This window comes from Pseudorasbora parva, chromosome 14, assembly GCF_024679245.1.
Source record: "Pseudorasbora parva isolate DD20220531a chromosome 14, ASM2467924v1, whole genome shotgun sequence".
Classification (NCBI taxonomy): domain Eukaryota; kingdom Metazoa; phylum Chordata; class Actinopteri; order Cypriniformes; family Gobionidae; genus Pseudorasbora; species Pseudorasbora parva.
Window position 1 is genome coordinate 46,577,254 of NC_090185.1, and position 6,751 is coordinate 46,584,004.

The window sequence follows — 6,751 nt, forward strand, 5'->3', positions numbered from 1 at the left end:
ATACGTAAGAAAACATTTCATATTAAATTTCTCATACATTCTTTTCAATGTGCCTCATTTGTTTCTTTGTTGCCCGAGTTTCTTCATCAGACCTGTAATGAAAAGTAGTAGAGACAGGTATGTTATTCATAGGGTTCGTACACATTTCTACCAATACATTTCAATTACTTTTTCATTTAATTTTAAAATAAGAACAGGGCTCGACATTAACACCCTTGAAGGGACATTCAAAATGTGAAGTTTTTATATTTATTACATGATACAGTTAAACATCACACAACCAAGTGTGCCGTTTTCCTGAATACCATCAGGACTGTAAATGACACTTTCATATGGCAGTTCCATAAACAATTAATTAACATTTAGTAACTTACATTTTAGCAATGTTGAGTTGTTATTTTTCAGCTGCAAAAATAGTTCTAAGCAAAGATTCTAAGCAACAAAGTTACAAACAGCAGAACGATAACGTGTCTCACGTGTTACTTAATGAATCAGTTTGATTGAATCGTTTGAATTAATGACTCAATGACTCACTTATTATGACTCACCTGCTGCCACCTACTGGCGGTTTAGTTTAATTACTTTTCAACATTTATTTTGTTTATTCAAAAATACAAATCTCAATACATAATTTAATGCAGTTGTAACGTTTCAGTGTAAATTATTTAATTTGATTGGTAACAGCCCTATAGTGTCTTATTTTAATTTAATATATAGATACAATTTAAAAATATAATATGAAACCTGAAGCATAGCTTATATTTAATAAAATTAGGGGGGTGGGGATGCCCTTTATAAAAGGTAAAATATGTCGAGCCCTGAAGAATAATAACATACATTATATACATTATTATGTATATCTATTATATACATATTTGAAACAAATTTCCATTAATTTTCCCAAAACTTTTCCAGGCCTGGAAATTGCCATTTTAGAATTCCATGACGTTTCCAGGTTGTTCATGGCTCCATTTTTCAAATGAAGGATTTTTTTCTTTCTATGTACATTTACGCTTTTGGCAGACGCTTTTATCCACAAAAATCATGCATTGCATTCAAGATATACATTTTACATTTTGTCAGTTCTTGCTTTCCCTGGGAATCAAACCCATGACCGTGGCGTTGCTAGCGCCACACTCTTTTGTTTGAGCTACAGGAAAGCTCTGTTCTATAAAATGTTCTCTCAAAAGCTAATCAGAGTTTCAATGGTTCGTATAATGTGATAGTGACAGAACAGCAAAAATTAAAGTTCTCTCCAAAAAATAAATACATAAAATGTTAATAATTAACACACCTCAAGGGGAAATTCTCCAAAAGCAACAAACACCACCACCTCCTGATGCAAGGCACATCAGGCTAAGATAAAAAGAAATACTCAGTTTACTTTTAATAATATTTGGAAACATTTAATAAAATTTGGAAACATATCAAGCGTTTGCCATTTCATATTTCACTTACCTCTGTAAAATCAAAGGGCCCTGCTGTCACAAAGCTCAGCGAATACTGAAATGGTAAACAGTACAAATACATTTGCTCAGATACAAGTACTGGATAAACATCTAGTAAAGAACACATCAGCTTCATAAACTTACCATCAGGACAAAAACTCCACAGCTGTTGCTGAGATGTTGTCGTGGAAGGCCCTGTTGATATTGACATGTACAGAGTCAAAATTAAACAATCTCAAATGATTTTACAGTTACTTATTCAAATGAATATTGGTACCATAATATCATTGACACAGTATTCATCCCAAGGCCCAGGAGACAGGATTTGTGCAATGTTTCTGTGATGACAAAAAGGCCATAGTGTAACGGATTCACAGAGGCAGGATTCAATTGCAAGTAACTCAGTTTAATTTGACAGATAGTGTCACAGAAGTCAAAACTCAGAACACTGAAGAAGTCCGGGTAAGACGGAGCAGTGAGAGAGGCTCTGTTGGCGACACGGGCAGGCTGTGAGCAGCTGTGACTCGGGAGATCGGTAGAGGTAATCCGGGAAGGGATCCAGCGTTTCACGGAAGGGGGAAACGACAACCAACACGGAGACACAAGGGGAAACATCCAACAACGCTCTGACAAAGACAAGAGAGAAACAGAGAGACTAAATAGGGTGAAGGTGATGAGTTGCAGCTGGTGCAGGTGATCAGCCACAGGTGCGTGATGAGCCAATCCCAGGCTCCGCCCTCACCTACATTCAACACGCACCCAAGAGTGAGACAGGGAATCCATGAACCGTGACAGTACCCCTCCCCCTAGGAGCGTCCCCTGACGCTCCCAGCCGACCTTACCTGTTGATTGTAATCATCAATAAGGGAGTGATCCAGAATGTCCCTAGCAGGAACCCAACTTCTCTCCTCCGGACCGTAACCTTCCCAGTCCACCAAGTACTGGAAACCGCGTCCCCTCCGTCTAGAATCCAGAATGCGATTAACCGAATAAGTTGGTTCCCCATCTACGACTCTTAGCGGTGGATCACTCGGCTCGTGCGTCGATGAAGAACGCAGCTAGCTGCGAGAACTAATGTGAATTGCAGGACACATTGATCATCGACACTTCGAACGCACTTTGCGGCCCCGGGTTCCTCCCGGGGCTACGTCTGTCTGAGGGTCGCTTAGACCGGTGGCGATCGGCTTTAGCCTTGGTGCGCGCTCCCACCTGGAGTAGAGTCTCACGGGCTCTGGTCCATGTGCGATGACACCTCTGGATAAAGGCGTGAACAGAGGGGACCGCGACCTCGGAATCCAGACTAGGAAAAATAGGTGGCTGGTAACCTACACTACACTCAAATGGCGAAAGGCCCGTAGATGACACTGGTAACGAGTTATGAGCGTACTCAACCATAGAGAGTTGCTGGCTCCAGGATGAAGGATTCTTGGATACCAAACATCGCAACACTCTTTCCAGATCCTGATTGGCTCTCTCGGTCTGACCGTTGCTTTGGGGGTGATAACCCGAAGACAGACTAACCGTGGCTCCTAGTAATTTACAAAACTCCTGCCAAAATTTGGACACAAATTGGGAACCTCTGTCGGAGACCACGTCCATCGGGAGGCCATGTAACCGAAAGACATGGTCTACTACAGATACCGCTGTCTCCTTGGCTGAGGGTAATTTGGGCAAGGGAATGAAATGTGCTGCCTTCGAGAATCGGTCCACGACGGTCAAAACGACCGTCTTGCCCTGGGAGGGCGGGAGGGCGGTAACAAAATCTAGAGCGATGTGGGACCAGGGTCTCGAAGGAACAGACAACGGCTGAAGTAACCCATGGGGAGGTTGGTTAGATGTCTTACCAACCGCACAGACCGAGCAAGCCAAAACAAAACTGCGAATGTCGCGAGCCATAAGTGGCCACCAAAATCGTTGCTTTATTAAACTGCAAGTGCGGTTTACCCCTGGATGACAAGCAATGTTGGAGCAGTGACCCCATTTTAGGACCTCGGATCTTAACCCCTCCGGAACGAACAAACAACTCGGTGGGCCGCCGGGCGGGGGCGTTACCCCTTCTAAGGCCACTTTGACCTTCGATTCGATCTCCCATGTGAGTGTAGAGATAACTATCTTCTCTGGCAAAATACACTCGGGAGTAACCGGGCGTTCGGAAGCATCAAAAATACGAGATAAAGAGTCGGGTTTGATGTTTTTAGACCCGGGGCGGTACGAGAGAACAAAGTCAAAACGTCCGAAAAAAAGTGCCCAACCAAGCCTGCCTGGAGTTGAGTCTTTTAGCAGATCTAATATATTCAAGGTTCTTATGATCCGTCCATACAATAAAAGGTACCCCCGACCCTTCAAGCCAATGACGCCACTCCTCCAACGCTAACTTGACGGCCAACAACTCTCTGTTACCAATGTCATAATTGCGTTCGGCAGGAGAAAGACGATGGGAGAAAAACGCGCACGGGTGCATCTTGTCATCTGAGGGAGAGCGCTGTGAAAGAACCGCTCCTACCCCCACCTCTGACGCGTCGACCTCTACCACGAACTGACGTGTGGAATCAGGGGCGACTAAGATGGGAGCCGAAACAAAGAGGCTTTTGAGTTTGGCGAATACAGCCTCGGCTGTATCGGACCACCTGAACGTCGTTCGGGGAGAGGTCAAGGCAGTCAGAGGTGCGGCTAGTTGGCTGAAATTGCGAATAAAACGCCGATAGAAATTGGCGAACCCCAGAAACCTCTGTAGGGCCTTACGGGAATCTGGACTTGGCCAATCCATCACAGCCTTAACCTTGTCGGGATCCATGCGCATTCCCTCCGATGACACGATGTACCCTAAAAAAGGAACAGACTGTGCATGAAAAGCGCATTTCTCCGCCTTGACAAAAAGCCCATTCTCTAGCAACCTCTGAAGCACTCGTCTGACGTGTCGAACATGTTCCTGGAGAGACGAAGAAAAAATCAAAATGTCATCCAGGTAGACATATATGAATTGGTCGACCATGTCTCTCAACACATCATTGACGAGTGCCTGGAAAACCGCTGGGGAGTTGGAAAGGCCGAAAGGCATGACCAAATATTCAAAATGCCCCCTGGGGGTGTTAAATGCGGTTTTCCATTCATCCCCCTCCCTGATGCGAACCAAATGATAAGCGTTACGTAAGTCCAACTTCGTGAAGACGGATGCTCCCTGTAACCTCTCGAAAGCTGAAGACATCAACGGCAAAGGATAGGTATTCTTTACCGTGATGTTATTCAGCCCTCGGTAATCAATGCAAGGTCGCAGAGAACCATCCTTCTTCCCCACGAAGAAGAACCCCGCCCCCGCTGGAGAAGAGGAAGGGCGGATGAATTTGGAGGCTAGAGAATCAGAAATATATTTCTCCATGGCCTCCCTCTCTGGAATAGAAAGAGAGTATAGTTTGCCCTTAGGCGGAGACTTACCTGGGAGTAAATCTATAGCACAGTCATAGGGACGATGCGGAGGAAGAGAAGCAGCTCGGGACTTACTGAACACTTCCTTCAGGTCGAGGTACTCCGGAGGCACGTTAGACAGATTCACCGTCTCACTCTGAAAAACAGAACGAGACACAGACGAACAAGCAGACACCAAACAAGACTCATAACACTTATCACTCCACGCAGACACAGAATTTTGTCCCCAGTCAACCCTTGGGTTATGTAACTCCAGCCAAGGGTGACCGAGGACAATGGGAGCCAAAGGGGAGTCCAGGATAAAAAATGAAATGAGTTCAGTGTGGTTGCCAGAAGTGATCAGTGTAAGTGGTTCAGTGGTGAATGAAATGTCAGGGAGAACTTGTCCGTTGAGTGCGTTGACAGAGATGGTGTTCTTAAGTGCAATGGTGGGTATTTTGAGTTTGTGTGCAAGGGCAGAGTCAAGAAAGTTACCCTCCGCTCCCGAGTCGAGGAGTGCTGGGCTGGAAAATTCCTGGGCTGCCCACAGCAATCTCACCGGAAGGAGAGTGGAGGATGAGGTCTTTTCCACGGAGATCCCGCCCGACAGTAGCCTTCTCCTTACCGCAGGGCGTGGTCCTCTTACCGGGCAGGAGTCTAGCAGGTGTCCGGTCCCGCCGCAGTAGAGGCAAAGACCACGGGATCTCCGTCTCGCTCTCTCCTCCCGGGAGAGCCGAGCTCGACCCACCTGCATGGGCTCTGGGTCGAAGGTGTAGCTGACCGCATCCGCAGCGTTGGCCTGAGGGCATTCGACACTCTTGTGCTGAAACTCCATCCTGGATCTCAGCCGACTCAGACGAGCGTCCACCCTCAACGCAAGTTCGATCAGTCCGTCAATCTTCTCCGGAAGGTCGATCATGAAAATCTCTTTCTGGATGCGGTCAGCCAGCCCATGCAGGAACATGTCCCACTGTGCCTCCTCGTTCCACTTGCACTCGGCGGCCAGGGTGCGGAACTCGATGGAATAATCCGAGACCGAGCGGTTACCTTGACGGAGCTCTGCGAGTTGACGTGCCGCTTCTCTTCCGGTTACCGCTCGGTCAAACACCCTTCTCATCTCCGCCGCCAGCGTCTGGAACGAGGAGCTGCAAGGATGTTGATTTTCCCACACCGCCGTTCCCCAAAGTGCGGCTCGTCCGGAGAGCAGGGTGAGGACGAATGCCACCTTGGATCTCTCCGTGTTGAAAGTCTGCGGTTGAAGAGCGAAAAACAAGGAACACTTGGTAAGGAAGGCTCTGCAATAATTGCTCTCACCGGCATAACTCTCAGGGGTAGGCAGACGTGGTTCCGGTTGCCGCGATGCGGATGGTGTGTGGGGGATCGGCGGTGGGTCGGGCACAGTGGGACCGACGAGTTGTTGCATCTGTTGGGTCAGCTCGGCCACCCGTGCCACCAAGGTGTGTACTGCCTGTCCTGTGGCAGTTAAGTTCGCCTCCTGCTGGTCCAGTCTCTCGTTGCTGCTGGTCAGTAGGGCGTTGATACTCGCTGAATCCATGGTTGGTCAGAGCGTTCTGTAACGGATTCACAGAGGCAGGATTCAATTGCAAGTAACTCAGTTTAATTTGACAGATAGTGTCACAGAAGTCAAAACTCAGAACACTGAAGAAGTCCGGGTAAGACGGAGCAGTGAGAGAGGCTCTGTTGGCGACACGGGCAGGCTGTGAGCAGCTGTGACTCGGGAGATCGGTAGAGGTAATCCGGGAAGGGATCCAGCGTTTCACGGAAGGGGGAAACGACAACCAACACGGAGACACAAGGGGAAAGATCCAACAACGCTCTGACAAAGACAAGAGAGAAACAGAGAGACTAAATAGGGTGAAGGTGATGAGTTGCAGCTGGTG

At 47.3% G+C, this 6,751-nt stretch overlaps 1 non-coding gene across 1 annotated transcript; it reads left to right on the top strand.

Annotated features, from left to right (window-relative positions):
* Positions 1–2,458: 2,458 nt before the first annotated feature.
* LOC137040822 (5.8S ribosomal RNA) lies at positions 2,459–2,612 on the top strand. Its single transcript, XR_010897987.1, has one exon. It is a non-coding gene; the product is annotated as a 5.8S ribosomal RNA (ribosomal RNA).
* The last annotated feature ends 4,139 nt before the right edge of the window (positions 2,613–6,751 follow it).